The 27,512-nt window shown below is 41.3% G+C and overlaps 1 long non-coding RNA gene across 1 annotated transcript in view; it reads right to left on the bottom strand.

The window, feature by feature from the left end:
• LOC124010086 overlaps nt 1-22,700 on the bottom strand; it is a 28,494-nt gene extending 5,794 nt beyond the window's left edge. The window contains exons 1-4 of the long non-coding RNA XR_006834359.1: nt 22,614-22,700; nt 20,194-20,240; nt 19,876-19,946; nt 14,697-14,984 (exon numbers count right to left, since the gene is read on the bottom strand). This is a non-coding gene — a long non-coding RNA (uncharacterized LOC124010086). The remainder of the gene's footprint in view (nt 1-14,696; nt 14,985-19,875; nt 19,947-20,193; nt 20,241-22,613) is intronic.
• Nucleotides 22,701-27,512: the final 4,812 nt, after the last annotated feature.

Here is a 27,512-nt window from a genome sequence, read left to right on the forward strand (position 1 = left end):
ATCGAGTGTAATGTTCATCCATCCAGGACACGATGCGTCACAAATCCAACGCACTCCTGAAAGCGCAGTGCGGGAAAAAAAGATTTGCGTTCTCACCTGTTAATAATGCAGCGCGGGGTAATACTAGCGCAGACCTGGGTTGAAATACTGAAATACACGTCAAATACTTAACCTGTGCTTGAATGAGCTGTTGCAATGGAACAAATTGACAAGTCCCAAAAGTGAAAACTTTGCCAACCTTGCTCTCCTGTCATACTAAAGCAAATGCTATCAGAAAGTATTTTAAATATTTTAAATAGTATTTGAACCCAGGTCTTATATAGTGTTGGTTAATAAATCAGCAGTGCAGCAATACTAACAGCTATGTCGTCAGATGTAAACCACTAAAAATGAGCCCATTAACTAGGCTGGACGTTGACATCTGCACGTACAGTACCAATCAAAAGTTTAGACACATACTCAGTAAAGGGTTTTCCTTTATTTTTACTGTTTTCCACATTGTAGAATAATATTGAAGACATCAAAAATATGAAATAACACATATGGAATCATGTAGTAACCAAAAAAGTGTTAAACATATCCAAATATATTTTAGATTCTTCAAAGTAGCCACCCTTTGTCTTGATAGCTTTGCACACTCTTGGCATTCTCTCAACCAGCTTCATCTTGGAATGCTTTTCCAACAGTCTTGAAGTTCCCACATATGCTGAGCACTTATTGGCTGCTTTTCCTCCACTCTGCAGTCCAACTCATCCCAAACCATCTCAGGTCATCTGATGCAGCACTCACTCACTCTCCTTGCTCAAATAGCTCTTACAATAAAAAATGTCAAATAGCTCTACACAGCCTGAAGGTGTCATTGTCCTGTTGAAAAACAAATGATAGTGCCACTAAGCGCAAATCAAATCAAAATGTATTTCTCACATGTGCCAAAAACAACAGCTGTAGACCTTACAGTGAAATGATGCTTACTTACAAGCCCTTAACCAACAATGCAGTTTTAAGAAAAGCCCCCCATAAAGTAAGAGATAAGAATAATAAATAATTAAAGAGCAGAAGTAAAATAACAATAGCGGGGATATATACAGGGGGTACTGGTACAGAGTCAATGTGGAGGCTATATACAGGGGTACCCGTATATAGTCAATGTGGAGGCTATATACAGGGGGTACCAGTACAGAGTCAATGTGGAGGCTATATACAGGGGGTACCGGTACAGAGTCAATGTGGAGACTATATACAGGGGGTACTGGTAGAGTCAATGTGGAGGATATATACAGGGGGTACCGGTAGAGTCAATGTGGAGGATATATACAGGGGGTACTGGTACAGAGTCAATGTGGAGGATATATACAGGGGGTACCGGTAGAGTCAATGTGGAGGTTATATACAGGGGGTACCGGTAGAGTCAATGTGGAGGCTATATACAGGGGGTACCGGAAGAGTCAATGTGGAGGCTATATACAGGGGGTACTGGTACAGAGTCAATGTGGAGGCTATATACAGGGGGTACCGGTAGAGTCAATGTGGAGGCTATATACAGGGGGTACCGGTACAGAGTCAATGTGGAGACTATATACAGGGGGTACTGGTAGAGTCAATGTGGAGGATATATACAGGGGGTACCGGTAGAGTCAATGTGGAGGATATATACAGGGGGTACTGGTACAGAGTCAATGTGGAGGATATATACAGGGGGTACCGGTAGAGTCAATGTGGAGGTTATATACAGGGGGTACCGGTAGAGTCAATGTGGAGGCTATATACAGGGGGTACCGGAAGAGTCAATGTGGAGGCTATATACAGGGGGTACTGGTACAGAGTCAATGTGGAGGCTATATACAGGGGGTACCGGTACCGGTAGAGTCAATGTGGAGGCTATATACAGGGGTACTGGTACAGAGTCAATGTGGAGGCTATATACAGGGGGTACCGGTACAGAGTCAATGTGGAGACTATATACAGGGGGTACCGGTAGAGTCAATGTGGAGGCTATATACAGGGGGTACTGGTACAGAGTCAATGTGGAGGCTATATACAGGGGGTACCGGTAGAGTCAATGTGGAGGCTATATACAGGGGGTAACGGTAGAGTCAATGTGGAGGCTATATACAGGGGGTACTGGTACAGAGTCAATGTGGAGGATATATACAGGGGGTACTGGTACAGAGTCAATGTGGAGGCTATATTCAGGGGGTACCAGTACAGAGTCAATGTGGAGGATATATACAGGGGGTACCGGTACAGAGTCAATGTGGAGGCTATATACAGGGTGTACCGGTACAGAGTCAATGTGGAGGCTATATACAGGGGGTACCAGTACAGAGTCAATGTGGAGGATATATACAGGGGGTACTGGTAGAGTCAATGTGCATGTGCACCGGTGTCGAGGTAATTGAGGTAATATGTACATTTACATTTACATTTAAGTCATTTAGCAGACGCTCTTATCCAGAGCGACTTACAAATTGGGTAGGTAGAGTTATTAAAGTGACTTATGCATAGATAATATCAGTGAATTGCGGCAGAGTAGAAGGGGGGGCAATGCAAATAGTCTGGGTAGCCATTTGATTAGATGTTCAGGAGTCTTATGGCTTTGGGGTAGAAGCTGTTTAGAAGCCTCATGGGCCTAGACTTGGCACTCCGGGAACCGCTTGCAGTGCGGTAGCAGAGAGAATAGTCTATGAGTAGGGTGGCTGGAGTCTTTGACAATTTTTAGGACCTTCCTCTGACACCGCCTGGTGTAGAGGTCCTGGATGGCAAGAAGCTTGGCCCCAGTGATGTACTGGGCCATACTCACTACCCTCTGTAGTGCCTTGCGGTTGGAGGCTGAGCATTTGCCATACCGGGCAGTGATGCAACCCATCAGAATGCTCTCGGTGGTGCAATTTTAACCAGATGGGATGGCGTAAATGTGGTGGTAGCCATGCTGGTAAAGTGTGTCTTGAATTCTAAATACATCACTGACAGTGTCACCAGCAAAGCACCATCACACCTCCTCCTCCATGCTTCACGGTGGGAACCACACATGCGGAGATCCGTTCACCTACTCAGCATCTCACAAAGACACAGCGGTTGGATCCAAAAATCTCAAATTTGGACTCATCAGACCAAATGACAGATTTTCACCGGTCTAATGTCCATTAATCATGCTTATTGGCCCAAGCAAGTCTCTTCTTCATATTGGTATTCTTTAGTAGTGTTTTTATATTGCAGCAATTTGACCAAGAAAACTGATTCACGCACTCCTGAAGAGTTGATGTTGAGATGTCTGTTACTTCAACTCTGTGAAGCATTTATTTGGGCTGAAATTTCTGAGACTGGTAACTCTAATGAACTTATATCCTCTGCAGCAGGGGTAACGCTGGGTCTTCCTTTCCTGTGACAGTCCTCATGAGACCCAGTTGCATCAGAGCACTTGGTGGTTTTTGGAACTGCACTTGAAGAAACTTTCAGTTCTTGACATTTTCCAGATTGACTGACCTTCATGTCTTGATGGACTTTCGTTTCTCTTTGCTTATTTGAGCTGTTCTTGTCATAAATTGGACTTCATCTATTACCAAATAGGCTATCTTCTGTATACCACCCCTCACAACACAACTGATTGCCTCACATTAACATATTAAGAAGGAAAGAAATTCAACAAATTTACTTTTAACAAGGCACACCTGTTAATTGAGATGCATTCCAGGTGACTACCTCATGAAGCTGGTTGAGAGAATGTCAAGAGTGTGTTTTTAATCTCAATTAAAAAATATATTTTTTAACACTTTTTTTAGTTACTATATCATTCCATATATGCTATTTCATAGTTTTAATGTCTTCAATATTATTCTACAATGTCAGAAAGTAGTAAAAATAAAGAAACTCGTTTAGCCGACTCTGAGAAACATGGGATATTACAGTTGTTTCAGCTCCCATGCGATTGTCTCGAACAGAGCTCATCCAGTTTGTTCTCCAGTGATCGCATGCTTCTCTTTCGCCACTCTTTCGAGTCCCGGGGATTAAGGCCTGGTCCAGAGTAAGCAAAACATCCAGAGCTGCAGACTCATTGAAGTAGAAATGTTTGTTCAAATTGAAGTTAGTCATTGTTGTTCTGATGTCCGGAAGCTGTTAGGAAAAGCTGTTTGGTCATAGGAAGCTGTTTGCTCAAATGATTGCGGAGACATTATGTACTAAAACATTTAACATCAGCATAAAAATTGCACACAAAATTGATCAGGAGCCCTTTAGATTACTGCTATCCACTGCAGGGCTATCTTCGTCATCTTATTCTCAGTTTCTCATATTCTTATGTCCTTGATAAGTCTACCAATGACTCCATGTTTGTGTCTCCTGCCCAACCAGTATGTCCACTCTATGAAGCACAGTTCCCTCTTTGACCTCTATGGGATCGGTGCCCCCACCTGAAGATGGTTGAGCGAATGTGCGCTAATGTGATTATCATGAGGTTGTAAGTAACAAGAAATTTTCCTAAGACATGGACATATCTGATATTGGAAGAAAGCTTAAATTCTTGTTAATCGAACTGCACTGTCCAATTCACAGTAGCTTTTACAGTGAAATAATACCATGCTATTGTTTGAGAGTGTACAGTTATGAACTTTCAAATGTATTAATAAACCAATTAGGCACATTTGGGCAGTCTTGATACAACATTTTGAAAAGAAGTGCAATGGTTCATTGGATCAGTCTAAAACTTTGCACATATACTACTGCCATCTAGGGGCCAAAATATAAATTGCGCCAATATTCCAAAGTCATATATTTGCCTTTCTCTTGCATTTCAAAGATGGATAGAAAAACATGTTTTCTTTGTATTATCTTTTACCAGATCTAATGTGTTATATTCTCCTACATTAATTTCACATTTCCACAAACTTCAAAGTGTTGCTTTTCAAATGGTATCAAGAATATGCATATCCTTGCTTCAGGTCCTGAGCTACAGGCAGTTAGATTTACACCACTGGACGCTTTACATGCTTCTTGATGATAGTGCTCAAATATTAGCCGGCATTTCTGGGGGTTTTCGGGTATTAAACTTATAATTGACTGATTTCGGTTCAAAAACTTGAATTCCATTTAGCTCCGTTTTTTTTGTGAGCTCAATGCTCTGTTTCTCGAGAGAGAAATCAAGTCATCCATGAGAAAAATTGAGTCTATGTGGAACGCTGGGGAAGGGAGTTCAGCCCAGCTGGTTGAGAGAATGCCAGTAGTTTTTACTATGCAAAGTTGGTAATTAACTTCAATGACCATAATCCACTGCAGCAGTTTTTTTCAGAGAGGAAGAGGCGAAGCTAGAGGTTTCACTCTTGCCAAAATCTGTCCTAGTGCAATGTGTTTCTTTGAACTTATTTTGCAACTAAGCTTTTCGCCTGCCTTCCCTCCTTTGGGACAATGACTCCCATAGTTAGGGCACAGACATGATCATCTTGTCATTATATATAGATCTCTGGATGGATATACTTTTATGCCTGCTACGTTAGGTTAGATACACACAGGCTGTTTATAAAATCAAAAACAATGTTATTGGTCACATACACGTGGTTAGCAGATGTTATTGCAGGTGTAGGAAGAATGCTTGTGCTTCTGGTTCCGACAGTGCAAAAATATCTAACAAGTAATATCTAACAATTTCACAAGAAATACCTAATACACACCAATCTAAGTAAAGGAATGGAATTAAGAATATATGAATATATATCCAGCAATGTCAAAGCGTCATATACTAAGATACAGTAGATAGTATAGAATACAGTTGAAGTCGGAAGTTCATTAAAACTCGTTTTCATCCACTACACAAATTTCTTGTTAACATACTATAGTTTTGATAAGTTGGTTTGGACATCTACTTTGTGCATCTACTTTCACATATAATTCAGTGGGTCAGAAGTTCATATGTGTTGGAGTCATTAAAACTTGTTTTCATCCACTACACAAATTTCTTGTTAACATACTGTAGTTTTGGTAAGTTGGTTAGGACATCTAATTTGTGCATCTACTTTGTGCCATTAAACAGCTTGGACAATTCCAGAAAATGATATCATGGCTTTAGAAGCTTCTGATAGGCTAATTGACATCATTTGAGTCAATTGGAGGTGTACCTGTGGATGTATTTCAAGGCCAACCTTCAAACTCAGTGCCTCTTTGCTTGACATCATGGAAAAATCAAAAGAAATCAACCAAGACCTCAGACAAAACATGTGTAGACCTCCACAAGTCTGGTTCATCCTTGGGAGCAATTTCAAAACGCCTGAAGGTACCACGTAAATCTGTACTAACAATACCACGCAATTATAAACACCATGGGCGCACGCAGCCGTGTTACCTCTCAGGAAGGAGACGCGTTATGTCTCCTAGAGATTAACGTACTTAGGTGTGAAAAGTGAAAATCCCAGAAAAACAGCAAAGGACCTTGTGAAGATGCTGGAGGAAACGGGTACAAAAGTATCTATATCCACAGTAAAATCGGTAATCGACATAACCTGAATGTCCGCTCAACAAGGAAGAGGCCACTGCTGCGAAACCGCCATAAAAAAGTCAGACAACGGTTTGTAACTGCACATGGGGACAAAGATAGTACTTTTTGGAGAAATGTCCTCTGGTCTGATTGAAACCAAAATAGAACTGTTTGGACATAATGAGGAAAAAAGGGGATGCTTGCAAGCTGAAGAACACCATTCCAACTGTGGGGGTGGCAGCATCATGTTGTGGGGGTGCTTTGGTGCAGGATGGACTGGTGCACTTCACAAAATAGGTGGCATCATGAGTCTCATCTCAAGACATCAGTCAGGAAGTTAAAGCTTGGTCGCAAATGGGTCTTCCAAATGGACAATGACCCCAAGCAAACTTCCAAAGTTGTGGCAAAATGGCTTAAGGACAACAAAGTCAAGGTACTGGACTGGCCATCACAAAGCCCTGACCTCAATCCTATAGAAAATTTGTGGGCAGAACTGAAAAAGTGTGTGCGAGCAAGGAGGCCTACAAACCTGACTCAGTTACACGAGCTTTGTCAGAAGGAATGGGCCAAAATGCACCTAACTTATTGTGGAAAGCTTGTGGAAGGTTATCTGAAATGTTTGACCCAAGTTAAACAGTTTAAAGGCAATGCTACCAAATACTAATTGAGTGTATGTACATTTCTGATCCACTGGGAATGTGATAAAATAAATAAAAGCTGAAATAACTCATTCTCTCTGCTATTATTCTGACTTTTCACATTCTTAAAATAATGTGGTGATCCTAACTGACCTAAAACAGGGAACATTTGCTAGGATTAAATGTCAGGAATTGTGAAAAACAGAGTTTAAATGTATTTGGCTGAGGTGTATGTAAACTTCCGACTTCAACTGTATATCCAGAGAGAGCCATGCTTCCGTGAAACAGAGTATGTTACCTGATGTCTCTCTGAAAATAAATGCTTGCCCTGATCTCGTCAACTTTGTTATCCAGGGACTGAACGTTAGCGAGTAATATACTCGGAAGCGGCGGTTGGTGTGCGCGCCTCCTATGTCTGACTAGAAGACCGTTCCGAATTCCTCTTCTTCGCAGGTGTTGTTTTGTGTCGGCTTCTGGAATCAGTTTAATTTCCCTGGATGGTGCAAACAAAGCTTCCGCTTCGGGACAGTTGTATTGCTGGTCGTATATTTCTGATCGTAATGCCGGTAGTGCTGGTGAGTTACCGCCGCTCTGTCATCCAATAGTTGTTCCCGGCTGTATGTAATAGCACATAACATTTTCTGGGATTACAATGAAAGAAATAATACAGAAAAAATTAGATATTGCAAAGTTTCATAAAAACTAGAAGTGAGGCAGCCCTCTCTGTCGGCGCCATCTTCTTATAGAAGCATGAGAAAGGAATGTACACAACACAATGACTAGTGGGACAGAGACAGTTAATGGTTTGAAGAACAATTAAAATGATTTTGTCAGATAGCTCTGCAGCATACTTAGGCAGGCTAGCTAAATAGAATGATTAAAGACAATTTAGTATGGGGAGCACATAGCGTTAGATGGCCTGGCTGGTTGACTGCTGCTGCCTGAGCAGAGATAAGGTGATTTCCTTAAGGAATTAAAAATTAAGTAATCAAATAAAAACAAATATACACAACTGAAATATTACATTTTGTCATAGTAATAACACCACAGACAAACTGAAATGGTCCAACAACACAGACAATGTGGTAAAGAAGGCACAACAGCGTTTCTTCTTAGAAGGAATGGGCCACGGTGGGAACATGTGGATCATTGCATTACAACCTGTAATTTAACTTGATTTTAATTTAGATTTCATGTAATGGACATACACAAAATAGTCCAAATTGGTGAAGTGAAATGGGAAAAAAAAACTTGTTTCAAAAAACTACAAATACAAATTGAAAAGTGGTGCGTGTATATGTATTCACCCACTTTGATTACCTTCAGAAGTCACGTAAAGCTTTGGTATTCACCAAAAGGCATATGGGAGACTCCCCAAACATTTAGAAGAAGGTACTATGGTCAGATGAGACTGAAATTTTGCGTTTTGGCCATCAAGGAAAACACTATCTCTGGCCGAACCCAACACCTCTCATCACCCCGAGAACATCATCCCCACAGTGAAGCATGGTGGTGGTAGCATCATGCTGTGGGGATGTTTGTCATCGGCAGGGACTGGGGAACTAGAGTAACCCTGGATTGTAAGCTGTCATGGTCAAAAAATGTTGATACAACAGTTGCTAGGATGTGGAGAACTCTGTCCATAAGACACACATACACATGATAAGACACACACTAAACACACGTGCACATGTATGTTGTATTGTTAATACAGTGCATTCGGAATACAGTGCATTCCATATTTTGTTACGTTACAGCCATATTCTATGTATTAATCTATGTATTAATTAATCTAATGTATTCAATAAAAAAATATATAAACACAATATCCCATAATAACAAAGCGAAAACAACATTTTTAGGACTTTTTGGAAATGTAATAAAATCCCCTTTCTTTGAGACTCGAAATTGAGATCAGGTGCATCCTGTTTCTATTCATCATCCTTGAGATGTTTCTACAACTTGATTGGAGTCCACCTGTGATTGGACATGATTTAGAGAGAAACATACCTGTCGAAGGAATTGTCCGTAGAGCTCCGAGACAGGATTGTGTTGAGTGACATATCTGGGGGAAAGTTACTAAAAATGTCTGCAGAATTGAATGTCCCCAAGAACACAGTGGCCTCCATCATTCTTAAATGGAAGAATTTTGGAACCACCAAGACTCGTCGTAGAGCTGGCAGACTGGCCAAACTGAGCAATCGGGGGAGAAGGGCCTTGGTCAGTGAGGTGACCAATAACCCGATGGTCACTCTGACAGAGCACCGGAGTTCCTCTTTGGAGATGGGAGAAAATTCCAGAAGGACAATCACCGCTGTAGCGCTCCACCAATCAGGCCTTTATGGTAGAGTGGCCAGAAGGAAGCCCCTCTTCAGTAAAAGGCACACGACAGCTTGCTCGGAGTTTGTCAAAAGGCACCTAAAGTACTCTCAGACCATGAGAAACAAGATTCTCTGGTCTGATGAACTCTTTGGCCTGAATGCCAAGCATCACGTCTGGAGGAAACCATCCCTACAGTGAAGCACGGTGGTGGCAGCATCATCATGCTGTGGGGATATTAATCAGCGGCAGGGACTGGGAGACTAGTCAGGACCGAGGGAAAGATGAACAGAACAAAGTACAGAGAGATCCTTGATGAAAATCTGCTCCAGAGAACTCAGGACTCAGGCAATAGTTCACCTTCCAACAGGACAATTACCCTAAGCACACAGCCAAGAGAACGCAGAAGTGGCTTCGGGACAAGTCTCTGAATGTCATTGAGTGGCCCAGCCAGAGCCTGTACTTGAACCCGATCGAACATCTCTGGAGAGACCTGAAAATATCTGACAGAGCTTGAGAGGATCTGCAGAGAAGAATGGGAGAAACTCCCCAAATACAGATGTGTCAAGCTAGTAGCGTCAGAACCAAGAAGACCCAAGAAGACTCGAGGCTGTAATCGCTGCCAAAGCTGCTTCAACAAAGTAAGGTGTCTGAATACTTAAATAAATATACAGTATATTTTTTCTATTTAATAACATTTCTAAAAAACAGTGTTTGCTTTGTCATTATAGGGTATTTTGTGTTATTTTAGAATAAGGCTGTAACATAACATAATCTGATGTTTGGACTGTTTGGTTCGTGAAATAATATAAATAAATTCTAAAAATAAATCCCATTTTATGAAACCTTATCTTGTGAATACTACATATTTAGACAATAGGGATTTGTTTCAATGTGCTATTTAAAAAATAATATAATTATATAATTATTGTACATTCTCTGACGTGATTTCTGTTTTGAAATGCAGGTAATATAAATTAGTTATTGGGAAATTCAACACTGTCTTGATTATGTGTTTATGAAAGGGTTGGGATGGTAGAGAAGGCAAAAATATGCAAGCAAAATTGAAATTAGGATGATACTGAAAATAACCCAAGGATTACCTTTAAAATTACCCAGCTGCTGTGTCAATACCCCTACCCAATGTGCTGGGTTTATGTCACAACCCAACAAACTGGGCACAATACCAAACTTCTTTCTTTTTTAAAGTAGATGGGACCTTGCTGCATTACAGAAATAAAAATGAATGGTCACATCCCTATTAGTCTTGTTTTACACAGGTCAGTGAAAGACGCATGCCTGCTTCCCATTTATAAAAACATATATATATATCATAACCTTAACCTCTGGACCTAGGGAGCACCACTATTTTTATTTTTAGAAAAATAACGTTCCCAAAGTAAACGGCCTATTTCTCAGGACCAGATGCTAGAATATGCATATAATTGACAGCTTAGGATAGAAAGCACTCTAAAGTGGCCACCCGACTATTATGTTGACACGTTTTTACACTGCTGCTATTCGCTGTTTATTATCTATGCATAGTCACTTCACCCCTACCTACATGTACAAAATAATTTGACTAACCTGTACCCCTGCACATTAACTCGTTACCGGTAGTCCCTGTATATAGCCTCGTTATTTTTATTGAGTTACTTTTTATTTGTATTTTACTATTTTTACTTTGTTTTATTTAGTCAATATTTTCTTAACTCTTTCTTGAACTCCATTGTTGGTTAAGGGCTTGTAAGTAAGCATTTCACTAAGGTCTACATCTGTTGTATTTTGGAGCATGTGACAAATAACATTTGATTTGAACAGCAGCAACCACAACCAGGGCAAATAACTGTAAAAGGTATGTATTTTTTCATCTGACCTCGAAAAAAAACACTGAACATGTCACAAACCCCATTATAAAAGGGTTTGTTTAGATCCTGCATGCCGATTGGTTGATAGCAGGGAGTTATTCACCACAATCCCCAGGTTATTCCTGTAAACAGTTCTATTTGAATTATCAATATGCATCCACTGTCCCACAGGCCTGCCAGGCTATTCATTAACCCATATCTCCCCTGCAAAAATTGTCTAGACAATGTTTCCCCATGCTTCTAGCCTAACATCTGGTTTGGAACAGTTTGGGTTTGTCTAAACCAGGGGTATTCAACTCTTAACCAGCAGGCTCTGGACCTCGTAGGGTTTCTGTTCTACCTGATAATTAATTGCACACACCTGGTGTCTCAGGTCAAAATCAGTCCCGCTGTTATGTTAATTTCTGATGTCCCCTTAAAGGCGGGAGCACCCTTGGTCATGCGCAGGTTGTTCTATGTTATTCTGGTACTAACTCGTTTGAGTAAATGTGAAGCTCCAGTTCAATTGCTTGTATTCCGAGTCTTTCTTATTACATAAATAAGTACTAAGTGTTAAGACACTACACCTGCCAACTATAGAGAACATGTCCGGACGAGACTGACAGCTTCTCTGAGCCAGGCAAATTTCATTTATCAGGATCCGTATAATGGAGGAAATGGAAATAGGATTTGCAATTATCAAATTAGCAAGCTTATGTTTTGGGTTCTCATGGAGTGTGACAGTTTAACTAAGCTCATGATGCTTTTATATTTTTGGGGCAGCAGGTGGTTAGTTACTCGAGTCACAAATATGATGACTTGCAACTCGACCTGACTTGATACCCTTCCCAAGCCCAAATATTAAAAATGATGCTATTAAAAAAAGTGTGTAGCACATCAACTCTTCATTTAACGGATTACAGTTTGAATCGGACAGCAGCCAATCAAACTGTGCCAGCTGAGAAAAAGTTGTGGTGGCAAGTGCAGAGGAACATGGGCGGGTGAATTCAGATGGAGCCCTTGGAAAGATGATACCCCAAATAATTATTTTCGGATATAAAGATGACGCTGTATCAATAAAAAAAACGGATTGCAACTTGCAAAACATGCGGGAAGAAAATGACAGACGGAGGCGCAACAATTTCCAACTTTGTTCGACATTTGAAGCTGCAGAAAGAACGGTAAGTCGTGGCTAATACAGCCGACAGCTATCCATCATACGGTTGTGTGTTTATGAGTGTGTAACTTGTTTGTTTCATGGGTTTCTTCTTGCTGGCTTGTGATGTCTGGAGCCTGTATTGTTAGGTGCTCACTGCTTGTGATGTCTGGAGCCTGTATTGTTAGGTGCTCACTGCTTGTGATGTCTGGAGCCTGTATTGTTAGGTGCTCACTGCTTGTGATGTCTGGAGCCTGTATTGTTAGGTGCTCACTGCTTGTGATGTCTGGAGCCTGTATTGTTAGGTGCTCACTGCTTGTGATGTCTGGAGCCTGTATTGTTAGGTGCTCACTGCTTGTGATGTCTGGAGCCTGTATTGTTAGGTGCTCACTGCTTGTGATGTCTGGAGCCTGTATTGTTAGGTGCTCACTGCTTGTGATGTCTGGAGCCTGTATTGTTAGGTGCTCACTGCTTGTGATGTCTGGAGCCTGTATTGTTAGGTGCTCACTGCTTGTGATGTCTGGAGCCTGTATTGTTAGGTGCTCACTGCTTGTGATGTCTGGAGCCTGTATTGTTAGGTGCTCACTGCTTGTGATGTCTGGAGCCTGTATTGTTAGGTGCTCACTGCTTGTGATGTCTGGAGCCTGTATTGTTATGTGCTCACTGCTTGTGATGTCTGGAGCCTGTATTGTTAGGTGCTCACTGCTTGTGATGTCTGGAGCCTGTATTGTTATGTGCTCACTGCTTGTGATGTCTGGAGCCTGTATTGTTATGTGCTCACTGCTTGTGATGTCTGGAGCCTGTATTGTTAGGTGCTCACTGCTTGTGATGTCTGGAGCCTGTATTGTTAGGTGCTCACTGCTTGTGATGTCTGGAGCCTGTATTGTTAGGTGCTCACTGCTTGTGATGTCTGGAGCCTGTATTGTTAGGTGCTCACTGCTTGTGATGTCTGGAGCCTGTATTGTTAGGTGCGCTCCTCACTGCTTGCCTAGATTAGGTTTGCAGATTGACTCGCCACCACGCTGTTTGGAGCTGGAAAAGATCAAATGAGCACATTTGTGGCAGAGTGCCTCCTAGAATGGTTGTGTACTCTTCCTAACCTGCTGATTACGGCGAGTGCTTGAACCTCTGTGTTTATGCTTCACACAAATCCCACCATCCCCCTCTCGGCTGTCCTCCGCAGTTTTGAGCTTTCTCCGTTGATAATGAATGAAGAAAGGCGGCTTATTCCATCTGAGGTGCTGCATTTAGATAGTTTTCCAGATAGAAATGCAATCTATAGATCCGTACTCGATTCTCTATTCTACACGGCAAAGACTGTTGTAGGTGATGTGGGGCGGCGAGGTAGCCTAGTGGTTAGAGCGTTGGACTAGTAACCGGAAGGTTGTGAGTTCAAACCCCCGAGCTGACAAGGTACAAATCTGTCGTTCTGCCCCTGAACAGGCAGTTAACCCCACTGTTCCTAGGCCGTCATTGAAAATAAGAATTTGTTCTTAACTGACTTGCCTGGTAAAATAAAGGTCAAATTAAAAAAATTAAATGTATTTCTATGTGAATTGCCATGTTGGATGACCAGCAGATACTCTGCTGCTTAATTCACCCTCCCGGAGAGCAACCACCCCACACGACCCGACCCAACAGACTTTCTTTTGGTCACACATATTCTGAGAAATATCCAAAGAACCAAAGACATTGCTTTAACTGTGAATGTACTTTACTGCATATATTTTCCTCAAATAATGAGTCATGTTTTTGTAGCTCAGACAAAAGCACACAGATTGTGTGGGAGAGGGAGAGAGGGAGTGTGTGCACATATTGTATCTTATTTTTTCCTTGTCAGCCACCATCTCTCCTTACCTTTCCACCAACTGTGAGTAAGCACAACTGCACTTGTCTCAAAACCACATCCATCCTACTTGTCAAATCAGTCCTTGATCATTGTCTCAAAACCACATCCGTCCTACATGCGTTACAAGTTCAGAACTAGAAACTGTAGGTTATATAGAAATGATGACACTCAGATTCAAAATCATTCAACTAAATAACCTGGATTTCTATCAGCCTAATTGAGGTGTAGATTACATCTCAAATTCCAGGGTTCTTGTAAACAGGGCTGCATGAGATTTCTGTTAATGCGATGTCCACTTTAGGTATAATGCCAGCTCTAACACCGCCAAAACAACCGCTATGTGGATGTCGGCGGAAGCAGATGTGATTAAATAGCGCCCCAAGTGAGGGAGAGTGTGCATATGTGTATACATGCATGTAATAATTACCTGTATCACCTTTCATGGCCAGTTTAGCAGTTGCAGGGCACACGACTCCAGCTGTGAAGACTGTGGTTGACCTAAAAGAGAGAGGAACAATTTTCTTAAGTTAAAATAATTATTACAACAAAACTGATTAAGTGATTGAGTGTGTGTATATGTGTGTGTAATACTTACCTGTACCACATCACACTGCTTCAGGCCTACAAGCCTCTGGAAGTTCCAGCGTGCCACTCCAGGCATTGAACAGATTGGTGGAAACACTTACCTGTCACCCACCGAGCCTGGTTGGCAGATCTGAAAGATAGGCACAATATAATTTTGAATTAATTCTGGCTGTCCCCAGACCACCTGGTCGTGCTGCTGCTCCAGTTTCAATGGTTCTGCTTGCGATTAGGGAACCCTGACATGTTCACCGGACGTGCTACCTTGACCCGGACCTGCTGTTTTCGACTCTCTCTCTACCCACTGTCTCAATCTCTGAATTGTCGGCTATGAAAAGCCATCTGACATTTACTTCTGAGGTGCTGACCTGTTGCACCCACTGATTATCATTAGACCCCGCTGGTATTCTATGAACATTTGAACATCTTGAAGAACAATCTGCCCATGTATTTTTATAATCCTCACCTGGCACACCCAGAAGAGGACTGGCCACACCTCAAAGCCTGGTTCCTCTCTAGGTTTCTGCTTTTCCCTAGCCACCATGCTTCTACACCTGCATTGCTTGCTGTTTGGGGTTTTAGGCTGGGTTTCTGTATAGCACTTTGTGACATCTGCTGATGTAAAAGGGCTTTATAAATACATTTGATTGATCGGACTCACAGTCTTTATTTTAACTAGGCAAGTCGGTTAAGAATTCTTATTTACAAGGATGGCCTATCCCGGCAAACCCGTGCCAATTTTGCACCGCCCTATGGGACTCCCAAACAACGGCCAGATGTGATACAGCCTGGATTCGAACCAGGAACTGTAGTGACACCTCTTGCACTGAGATGCAGTGCCTTAGACCGCTACGCCACTCAGGAGCCCAATCTTACCTGGTCTTTAATGAAGACTGACGTCACTTGTTTTTCTATAAGCATATTGACGAAGAGATGCGGACTGGTGGACTTTCATTATTAGCTAGCTGTTAGTTTCATGGGAAGGGAATTGACGGCACTCTGTTGTAACATTGAAGACCTCACTGACCATCAATTCGTTACGCAGCAACACTGGACAACAAAGTCAGACATGAGAAAAGGTCCAGAATGAGTTCTACCTTCTCCGCATAAACTTAACAGGCAATTTAAGAATTTATTTGGCGACTGAGATGAGTAAAGGAAGCATCATTCAGTGGATATACATAGTGTACAAGACACCCTTGTAAACTTAGAACAGCCTCAATTTGTCAGGCATGGACTGTACAAGGTGTTGAAAGCATTCCACAGGGATGCTGTCCCATGTTGGCTCCAATGCTTCCCACAGTTGTGTCAAGTTGGCTGGACTTCCTTTGGGTGGTGGACCATTCTTGATACACACAGGAAACTGTTGAGCATGGAAAAACCCTTGATTAACTCAAACCAGTGTGCCTGTCACCTACCATACCCGTTCAAAGGCACTTAAATATTTTGTCTTCACCATTCACCCTCTGAATAGCACACATACACAATCCATGTCTCAAGGCTTAAAAATCCTGTTGAAAAAGGGAAGTGCTACTAAGGTACACAATAGTAGGTTTTGGTAGACAGCAGGTGCTCTTTGGTAGAGGTTAATTGGGCATCAAAAAAGAAAAGGAGGCTCCTTCTTTAACTTGTCTCGTCCCCTTCATCTACACTGATTAAGTGGATTTCACAGGTGAGGTCAATACAGGATCATAGCCTTCACCTGGTCAGTCATGTCATGAAAGCACAGGTGTTCCTAATGTTTTGTACATTGTTTATAATTGTCTTTCTTCTGTCACAACCTGGCTCTTAGATGGTGACAAGCAAGGGAGTCCACACGTTGGCAGTTAAGGAGTAACAAAAATACTTATTAAACCACCAGCAAAGTACAAAACCACAGAGGAAAACTAACCTGTGAAGTGTGACAGTAGGCATGTATTGGAGATGCATGATGAAGGTAAAACCGTGTGTAAGTGTTGAAGGGTGCACCTAATTTAAAAAACCAATTAACCATATCTAAACAGTGCTTGTGGCGAGAAAGCCGGGACTGGGCACCAGGAACTTTTATCTCCTAGTTGATCCCAAATCCAGGTGCAACTTGTCACCTTAACGACCCAAACAGCTCCACCTGTCCCCAATCTGCAACTAAAAGCAAAAAATCTAATTTAAAGGGAAATTCCACCACTTTTCAACTTCATATTAATTATCTCCAGCACCATATGAGTGTTTACATACGGTATGTGAAAACAGCACACTTTCACATTCATGTTCAAGGAACTACAATACAAAGCAGGCATACCTGGAATGATTAGATTATCTATTAGCATAACTCAAGAGTTGTTAAAAAAAACAGGAAGTACCTGTTTGTTTTTCTATTGAACAGTATTGTCCAGCAAGGCCTGTCATGGCAGAGCTGTAGGTGCTTTTGAACCATGCACTCAACGGCAGCCCGGTCACATTCACAAAACTGCTGCTGGCATTAGAAGAATCTGTGCGAATCAAAGAACATTAGTTTGATGGATTACTTCTGATATTGTCATGACTGTCTTGTGAGGATCCATATAGGTCAGAACAAGTTCGCAATGAATGATCTTCAACCAGACCCTCAGAAGGAGAGAACTGGTAGGGTTTAACAACTTACACCGTGTTGTAAATCAAGGACAGAACATTCAGCATCTCCCTCTCTAGTGTTCACCAGAGGAATGTGCCTTTCTTTCACAGACTTTTCCTGCTGAAACATGTTCTGAAATAAAAACTGGAACAATGTTTCTAACAGAGAAAGGTCAGAGGCGATCTAAAGAACACTAATGTAGTTTTGGTTGTTATTTTGTGATGACATTAAAAATGGTATAAAGGAAATACTGAACTTGGAAAGTAAACCCACTACATGTTTATTTATTTCACCTTTATTTAACCAGGTAGGCAAGTTGAGAACAAGTTCTCATTTACAATTGCGACCTGGCCAAGATAAAGCAAAGCAGTTCGACAGATACAACGACACAGAGTTACACATGGAGTAAAACACACATACAGTCAATAATACAGTATAAACAAGTCTATATACGATGTGAGCAAATGAGGTGAGATAAGGGAGGTAAAGGCAAAAAAAGGCCATGGTGGCAAAGTAAATACAATATAGCAAGTAAAACACTGGAATGGTAGATTTGCAATGGAAGAATGTGCAAAGTAGAAATAAAAATAATGGGGTGCAAAGGAGCTAAATAAATAAATATGTACGAAGTTTCAATCCTATGTGTTGTGCATGAAATATGAAAAATTATAAAAGTGTTTTTATTAAGAGAGGGACATGATTTTAGGAGCCACAAGAGATGTGTTCACTTCGTTGCTATGGTCACCGGCGGTCATTGCCTTCCATGTGAAGGGACCAGCCGCTTTGACTCGAGCAGGCGTTTTCAGAGAGCATCAAGACAACCACCCACTCTGTTGAGTGCCTAAGTCAAAACCTCTACAATCAAGGATTGTTGATCAACCCCAGTGAGCAAAGTTGTTTAAAAATGTCTTCTCAACGTCTTTTGCTCATAAGGAAAGTATGCCCGCATGTCCCAAGATGGTTCAGGGAGGACTAATGTTAGTGAGTGACCTCCATATAACCTATTATTTGTTTAATTAAATCTCCACCTAGCCGAACTCTATGCCTTGAGAATGAGCTTGATCTTTTGACTACCTAACGGCACTTAAGGTTTGTGTCCTCTTGGACTCTATCCTGCATGGGGTGGAGAATGCTCTACTGGGAGCACATGTGTGAGTGCATACAGGGCCAACACTGCAGCACAGCCTAAATCAGCATCTGCGGGGAAAGTGGGGACCTGATGATGATTATACAAACGGGAACAAACAAAGTAGCTCAAGGCGAGTCTCCTGCCAACATCATCAGGAGTTGGAACAGGAACTGTAAGTCGCTCTGGATAAGAGCGTCTGCTAAATGACTTAAATGTAAATGTAACTGATTGCCGGAGTTATGGAACTATATCGACATGAAGTAAGGTTTGCGGTTTGCTCCATTCAACCCTGGCCGGTAGGGTAAGATTGTAGAATACCTGATTGGGTCGAGTAGAGTAGAGTCCCGGAAGGCAATATATCCACTTTGATATAGGCTAGATCTAGGCCTCATACATTTTCAAGGCACATTCATTTCTATCATTCCAATTATACATTCCATAAATAGAGGTCTAGATTTGTTTGACCATCTCAGACAGACCCTAAAAAGCAGTTACTTGGAGAACCATGATTTTGGCACCAGTCGTCTACCACCAGCACTATTCTTGCTGTCTTGCTTATACTGTAGGAGCGTTACGCTTTGAAATCAAAGTTTGGTTTCATGTTAACATTACTCTACTTTTGAGATCTGATTACATCTGAATAACTTTCATTTCTGAGTGAAAGAGTGGAGTGGGTTAATTTCGCTTGTGGCCATCGATAAGTGAAGAGATTTAATCTTAGATAGGAAACCTTGGAATGCAAGGGGAGGCGTGTGGAGCAGTAAAGTATTTAGTTCACAGCTCGCTGGGGAGCCGTCATGCACTCAACTCAGATTGTGTCTTGTATTATGACACCAAATGTGATAACCAGTTGACCTCAAATGTTAGCAAGTACAGGAGTTTACAGGAAAGCTTAATAGCTTTGAGATTGCTATTTTTTATTTTACTAGGCAAGTCAGTTAAGAACAAATTCTTATTGACAATGACGGCCGAGAAACAGTGGGTTAACTGCCTTGTTCAGGGGAAGAACGACAGATGTTTACCTTGTCAGCTCAGGGATTCGATCTAGCAAACATACGGTTACTAACCCAACGCTCTAACCACTAGGCTACCTGCCGCCCCAAACAATTGCAGAGATGCCAGGGATTGAACCCGGGGCCTCATACAAGCAAAGCATTAAGCGTAATAGCTTTGAGATTGCTATTCTGAGAAGCGCTATCAAAGTTACCTTTATTATTATTTATCAGTAAATACAGCACTAATCTGTGTCCCGCTGTGAAGACTGGACTGTACTGTATGTCTTTGGGACATAGATTACAATCTTACCTATAAGGAGATCCTCTGTGTTTAGGTCCATCGTCTCTGGGATATGGAGAATATGGAGTTCTTGGAAATGACTGAGGAAAACATGCAGAAAGACAGTTATGGCTTGTTCAGATAATGTTTCATCTAGAAATTCATTTTTTACAGAATGTTAGAATGCTAGAATGTCTTTAGTCAGAAAAGAACCGGTTACACATTGCAGTCAATTTTCTACAACTTTTATTGCATTTAGTTATCGAACTCACAATTTTGTCACCACAAAACAGGAGGCCTGGCCTCTATCATTTCTATTGTTGAAATGATTGGATGTACTTTACTCACTGTTTTGAAATGTAGATCGGTTAACAATTCAGAAACATGATTTATGCCTAGAATAATGAAAGAAAACATCTGTAAATTTGACCATTTTTCTTTAATTACGTCAACAGATGAGCAGGTCTATATCATTATCAAACTTATATATTGGTAGAAGAAAGGAAACGTACTCTTTGTTTAAGTATTTTGATTCTCCTTTTGTAATACAATTGCATGGCAGAAGTTGGTACAGAGTACAGTAGATGACAGTTCTCTCCAAGTTCTGCAAGGTGTCTAAGACATCCTGCCTCCCCATTGACATTTCACAATAGATAAGTCTAAGCATCCTCTGCCAGGTGGCGGTTTCCATCAAGCCTGCGGTGGCCTTGTGTTCTCAGAAAACCAGTCGTATTCTCAGAACCTCAGACAGTCACGGTGGGACCCAGACAGGAGGAGTGTGAGCGTAGGCAGTTTCCGCCTTCTGATAGTGTCTGCAGGGCATATCACTCAAAATAGGTTTTAACACAAACTGTTAAGGTCTCCTCTCAGGATACCTTTCTGTGTATCATAACACAATGTATTAACCCTTTAAAAGGTATGAGGCCTTGGTTTAATCCCTTCACTAGATTGGATGTGGGTTATATTCACTTAACCTTTCTAGCTCAACATTCCGCTGAAAAGGCAGAGCGTGAAATTCAAAAATATTTTGGGGAAATATGTAACTTTCACACATTAACAGGTCCAATACAGCAAATGAAAGATAAACATCTTGTTAATCTACCCATCGTGTCCTATTTCAAAAACGCTTTACAGCTAAAGCACAACATATGATTATGTTAGATCAAAAAAACACACAGCCATTTTTCCAGCCAAGGATTGGAGTCACAAAAAGCAGAAATAGCAGAAATATACAAGTTAATCGCTAACCTTTGATGATCTTCATCAGATGACACTCATAGGACATCATGTTACACAATACATGTATGTTTTGTTTGATAATGTGCATATTTATATCCAAAAATCTCTGTTTACATTAGCGCCTTACGTGCAGTAATGTTTTGATTCCAAAACATCTGGGGATTTTGCAGAAATACTCCTAATAAATATTGATAAAAGATACTAGTGTTATTCACAGAATTAAAGATGGACTTCTCCTTAATGCAACCGCTGTGTCAGATTTTTTTTTTAATTACGGAAAAAGCATAATCTGAGAACAGCGCTCAGAACCCAAAGCAACCAGAGGAATAGCCACCATGTTGGAATCAACAAAGTTAGAAACAACACCATAAATATCCACTTACCTTTGATGATCTTCATCAGAAGGCACTCCCAGGAATTCTAGTTCGACAATAAATGACTGATTTGCTCCATAAAGTTCAATCATCTATGTCCAAATAGCCACTTGTTGTTAGCGTGTTCAGCCCAGCAATACATCCTCATGAGGCGCAGGCACTTCATCCAGACAAAAACTCGAAAAGTTCCGTTACAGTCCTTTAGAAACATGTCAAACGATGTATGGAATCAATCGTTAGGATGTTTTTAACATAAAACATTCCAACCAGAGAATTCCTTTGTCTTTAGAGAAGCAATGGAACGTGAGATAACTCTGTCGGGAGCGCGCGTCATGAGACCAAGGCTCTCTACCAGACCACTGACTCAAAGAGGTCTCATGAGCTCCTCCTTTATAGTAGAATCCTTATTCAAGTTTCAAAAGACGGTTGACATCTAGTGGAAGCCGTAGGAAGTGCAAATTTATCCATATCTCAATGTGTATTCGGTAGGCCAAGCTTTGAAAAACTACAAACCTCAGATGTCCCACTTCCTGGTTGGATTTTTCTCAGGTTTTCACCTGCCATATGAGTTCTGTTATAGTCACAGACATCATTCAAACAGTTTTAGAAACTTCAGAGTGTTTTCTATCCAATAGTAATAATAATATGCATATATTAGCATCTGGGACAGAGTAGGAGGCAGTTCACTCTGGGCATGCTATTCATCCAAAAGTGAAAATGCTGCCTCCTATCCCAAAAAGTGTGAATCTCAATTGTATTTCCTTGATTCCTTCCGTCCTATCTCCTCGCCTCATGATTCTGTAAAACAAATTGATTCACCCATGCTTTATGGCATTCCTGCAACCACCTGCAACGTGTTTGTTTTCCAGGACAGGACTCCCACTGGGCACAGACGTCAGTTCAACACCTGGTTTTCATTTACATTTGGTTGAGTTGTGAACTAATGTGAATTCAATTTGAAATCAAACAAAACATTCACCCCGTCATTGGATTTAGGTAAAAAGTTTGGTGAGAAAAAGACGAAATCCCCTCACGTTGATAACTTTGTGCAAGAGTATTACACAACACAGTAAACACAGAGGAGAAACATACAATAGGCAATAGTAGTACTATAAAGAACAACAAGCAATAATTATATACATGTTACACACTCACTTTGTGGACGCACACCATTCCACAAGTCCAGAGTGTGTCCAGTTGTTGATGGGGAGAGACCAAGATGTTGCTCTCTGCCACTGCTTGAGGGAGACTGCAAGTATTGTGTGGCCTGCAGCAGATGTCCGCCCCCCTAGTAACCTCCCTAGCAACCTATCAGGGCCCAGTTCACACAGGTCAGAGAGTATTTGAGAGGCAGGTTTATGGTACCCCTTAGACTCTCAGGATCTGGTCGTGGGGGGGTGGGGAGTGGAGTGTGCAGCTCAGGGTTGTGAGGTGCTGATAACAGTCACCTGCAGGAAATTCATAACAATTCTGCTCTAAAAACTCTTTGGCCTGCGACTCTCTTCTCTCTCTCCCCCTCTCTCTCTAGGACTTCAAACAGATCAGCTCACCTGTCACTCTAACTTGGCATGGTGCGGAACGGAGAATATGAAATGCTTCATTAATGTTATTCATGCCCCAAGCGCATTTGTCCCCTGGAAAAGACAGCACTTGTGATTCACCAACAATGCGTCTAGTCTGATACGACTCATTTCTGGCACCACACTGCTAATTTTGGTGTGAAGTGAGCTTCTGTTTTGGGGGATGAGACAACGGCATGCACTTCTCCAATTTGCCCATGTCCATTTTCAGAGTGGCAGCAAGTGTCTTATACAAATAAATAACTATTCCTACTCAGACATTAGACTTCAGGGTGATTGTCTGTTGAATCAACTCATGATGTACAATCTAACTGGTATAAGTTGCTGTCCTAACAAATGTTTATTTTTTCAAAAGGTGGGTGATATCAGTATCATGCATATGTCGTTTATTCGTTTGACGGTGCCAAAAATTGTACAAATCTGAAAGCATACATTTTCACAATGCATTCATCCTACAGTGAAACAATCTTACCTTGAAATGGTCAGAGCTAGAGTCCAAGCATCTGATGGATAAACTCAAATGAGCTTCATTGGTCAGGAAGCATCTATATGATAAGCCTTGTAGGTCATGTGACAGCATCTATCATTAAGGCCAACATGTACAAAGACCTAATACACGACCGATAGGACCATAAAGCAAGGACGGGGATGTCCTCCCACATACAGACCTATCATTGTCTCAGAGGCTCCTTGCTAAGGGTCTTCTCAGGCTTTTTAAGTGCATGGTATTGTTGGAAACAGGGTATTGGGTATCAACATGTACAAGGCCTAATCATAGTGCATTTGCTGACCCATGTCCATTGAAAGTAGTCAGTCACCACGTGTTTATGATGGAAGAGGTCAGATAGTGGAGCGTTGTGTGGAACAGGTGCCAAACATGATTCATTGGAGAGATGGGGGAGAGATGCTGGAGAGTTACCATCTAATTGGAGATTAAAAACCCATTTGTCAAACTATAATTTAGTCCATTAGGGCTTATTCATACCTACCACAAAAAAGAGCTTTACTTCTGGTGTTTTTTCAGGACCGATAAAGGGTAAATAGTTTTGTGATTTAGTTTTTTAAACAATGTATCCTGTCACTGAAGCTAGAAATGGGCTTTTTAAAAAGCCAACTGGTAAATCTGTTGAGACAATACAATGAATTGAGTAATGTCGAGACAATGCTTACGAATAAACCCAAGTGAAAACATTATGACCAGTTTGTATGAAGATTTTTCATTTCTCATGCTTTAGAAAAGATTGGGAAACTTTGACTGGGCTCTTATACTGTCTTAACTGGCAATAAATCCTTGAGCTACAGCTAAGATCCCGTTTGCTAACTTTCCCTGATAACAAATTATGACGCAATACCCCACAGTTACCGATAGACTGACATGACTGAATGACTTGACTTGGGATAATAGCTTCCCATCATGTCCATTATCTACCAAGTTTTCTGAATTACTTGATTGTATAATTCTGGAGTAATTGAATGCTTGGTCAATGGCCCAAACGGGTCACACCTATTGAAACTGAGGTGGGGTCGTGCCCCTAAAATTGTATAAATATTTAGGATAAAACTGTAGAAGACACAATTAATGCCAAGATATTGCCCTCTCAAATAATTGGTGCATGATATAATACTGTATAATAGTATTTAAGGTACTTTTAAGCACTCTCATATAGATCGGAAAGAGTAGAACATCAAGCAATGCCTGCTGTGTCTGTGGTGTTGTTATTGGTTAAGGCATTTTGCCCACTGGGTATTTTGTTCGATTTCCAACTGATTGCCAGACAAATTCATTGACCCCCAGACAGAGGTGGTTGGAAAGGACAATTTTTTGGATTCTGAACAAAACATTGTGCTCTTAAAAAAGCTCTTCCTGTGTGATCTGCTCCACTCACTCTCTTTGTGTGTCGTCTCCTCTCTGTCTTCAGTATATCCCTCTGTCTTTGTCTCTTTCCTACTGAAATCTGTGGATGAGGACCAGAAAGAAAAAGAGGTAGAAGAGAAACATAAAAAGTGAGAACAAAGCAACATGTTCATATCGTGTTTAGCTAACAAATGTCAAATTCTGCTCTAAAATATGAACACCTGTAGTGTAAATCAGTTCTGGCAACTTTTTCATTTCTCTTCAAGCACCACGGAATGTGGCAGAATTAAAGGCTTGGAAATAAATTCCATTCCAGTATTTCAGTCCCATTGATGCTAGTGGCTTTTTTGTATTGAACTGGTCTTAAATGTTATAATTGTTCATGAAGGTTAAGTGACAGTGTGGTGACAACGATTCAACTAATGACTCTTTTATGTAAAGACTTGCGGAGATCATTGAGGACCATAAGAATAAATAACAGTCATTCTTTGGAGAGCCCATTTCAAAAGACTCCTTCCAGCAGGAGTACTTTCAAAAGATTATATACAGTACAGAACTGGAAGCAATTAGGGAGGAATCAACATGGTAGGGATAAACATAGTAGACAGAGGACATAGAAGGCACAGTATGTGGGTATGTGTGGGTGTATTGTGATGGAAGGTGGGGTGTGTGTTTTCGTGTTTGGAAAAGTTACAAAAATGGTTGCAATTGCCAGAGCCCATGTGTGTCTGCGAGTAGGAGATGTGACAGAGAGAGCTTTCAATTTTGTGCAGATATGGGATATACACTTTAAAATAAATGATAAATAGAGTATATTTATCTATTGTCCTATCATGATGGAACGGCCCCCAACCCTATACACCAACCTGAGCGACCCACACACTAAGGAGAAGTACTCTGTTTTATAGGCCTATTGCAAGTAGCCTATACACAGCCAAGATAGAAAGACAAATGCAGTCCAAGACCCCCTAAAGCAGCACCGGCCCCTCAGGAGTCTGAGCCTGCCTGGCAGGGTTGGTCCGACAAAGCCAAAGCCCCCGGATGGGTGAGCATGATACACAAGGAATTTCTCAAAGCTGCTAATGAGAAACTTGACAACCTTGTACCTAGCCTGTGGGAATTCCGGTGGGGTGCTGACCTCAACCCTATAGAAAATGTGTGGGCAGAACTGAAAAAGCATGTGCGAGCAAGGATGCCTACAAACCTAACTCAGTTTTGCCAGCTCTGTCAGGAGGAATGGGCCAATATTCACCCAATTTATTGTGGGAAGCTTGTAGAACGCTATCTGAAACATTTGACCCAAGTTAAACAATTTAAAGGCAATGCTACCAAATATTAATTGAGTGTATGTAAATTTCTGACCCACTGGGATTGTGATGAAAGAAATAAAAGCTGAAGTAAATCATTATCTCTACTATTATTCTGACATTTCACATTCTTAAAATAAAGTGGTGATCCTAACTGACTTAAGACAGGGAATTTTTACTGAAATTAAATGTCAGGAATTAGGAAAAACTGCATTTAACTGTATTTGGCTGAGGTGTATGTAAACCTCAGACTTCAACTGTATTGGAGAATCTCGACTCTCAGACCGTGAGAAACAAGATTCTCTGTTCTGATGAAACCAAGATTGAACTCTTTGGCCTGGATGCCTAGCGTCACGTCTGGAGGAAGCCTGGCACCGTCCCTACGGTGAAGCATGGTGGAGTCAGCATCATGCTGTGGTGATGTATTTCACGGCAGGGACAGGGAGACTAGTCAGTATCATGGGAAAGATGAACGGAGCAAAGTACAGAGAGATCCTTGATGAAAACCTGCTCCAGAGTGCTCAGGACCAGAGTGCTCAGATTGAGGTGAAGGTTTACCTTCCAACAGGACAACAATCCAAAGCCCACAGCCAGGACAACACAGGGGTGGCCCTCGCAACAACCCTCTGAATATCCTTGAGTGGCCCAGCCAGAGCCTGAACTTTAACGCAATCAAAAATCTCGGGAGAGACCTGAAAACAGCTGTGCAGCGACGCTCCCCATCCACCCTGACAGAACTTGAGAGGATCTGTAGAGAAGATTGGGAGAAACTCCCCAAATACCAGTATGCGAAGCTTGTAGCATTATACCCTAGAAGACTCGAGGCTGGAATCACTGCCAAAGGTAGTTCAACAAAGTTACTGAATAAAGGTTCTAAAAACATGTTTTTGATTTGTCCTTTTGGGGTATTGTGTGTAGATTGATGAGAGGGGATATGATTTCAGCAATTTTAGAATAAGGCTGTAACGTAACAAAATGTGGAAAAAGTCAAGGGGTCTGAATACTTTCCAAATGCACTGTAAATATATGAATTAATTTATTGTGGATTGGCACCTAGGTCGACAATTACATTGATGGAAGCCACAATATATCTGCAATATTAAAACATTATCCAGCTTCTATAAAGCACTGTTCACCTCTGATTGCAAATCCACACCAAACCAGACTAATTAAGAACTCCTCTTCTCTTGAAAGAAGAAGCCACCTCGCTTGGAGCCCAAATCTCTCTCAGTGAACTAAAACGAGCATTGGATAGCATGAATAAATGTAAATCACCTGGATGGGAAAGGAATCCTCTTGAGGTCTATTTAAC

Source organism: Oncorhynchus gorbuscha, linkage group LG22 (assembly GCF_021184085.1).
Source record: "Oncorhynchus gorbuscha isolate QuinsamMale2020 ecotype Even-year linkage group LG22, OgorEven_v1.0, whole genome shotgun sequence".
Lineage (NCBI taxonomy): Eukaryota > Metazoa > Chordata > Actinopteri > Salmoniformes > Salmonidae > Oncorhynchus > Oncorhynchus gorbuscha.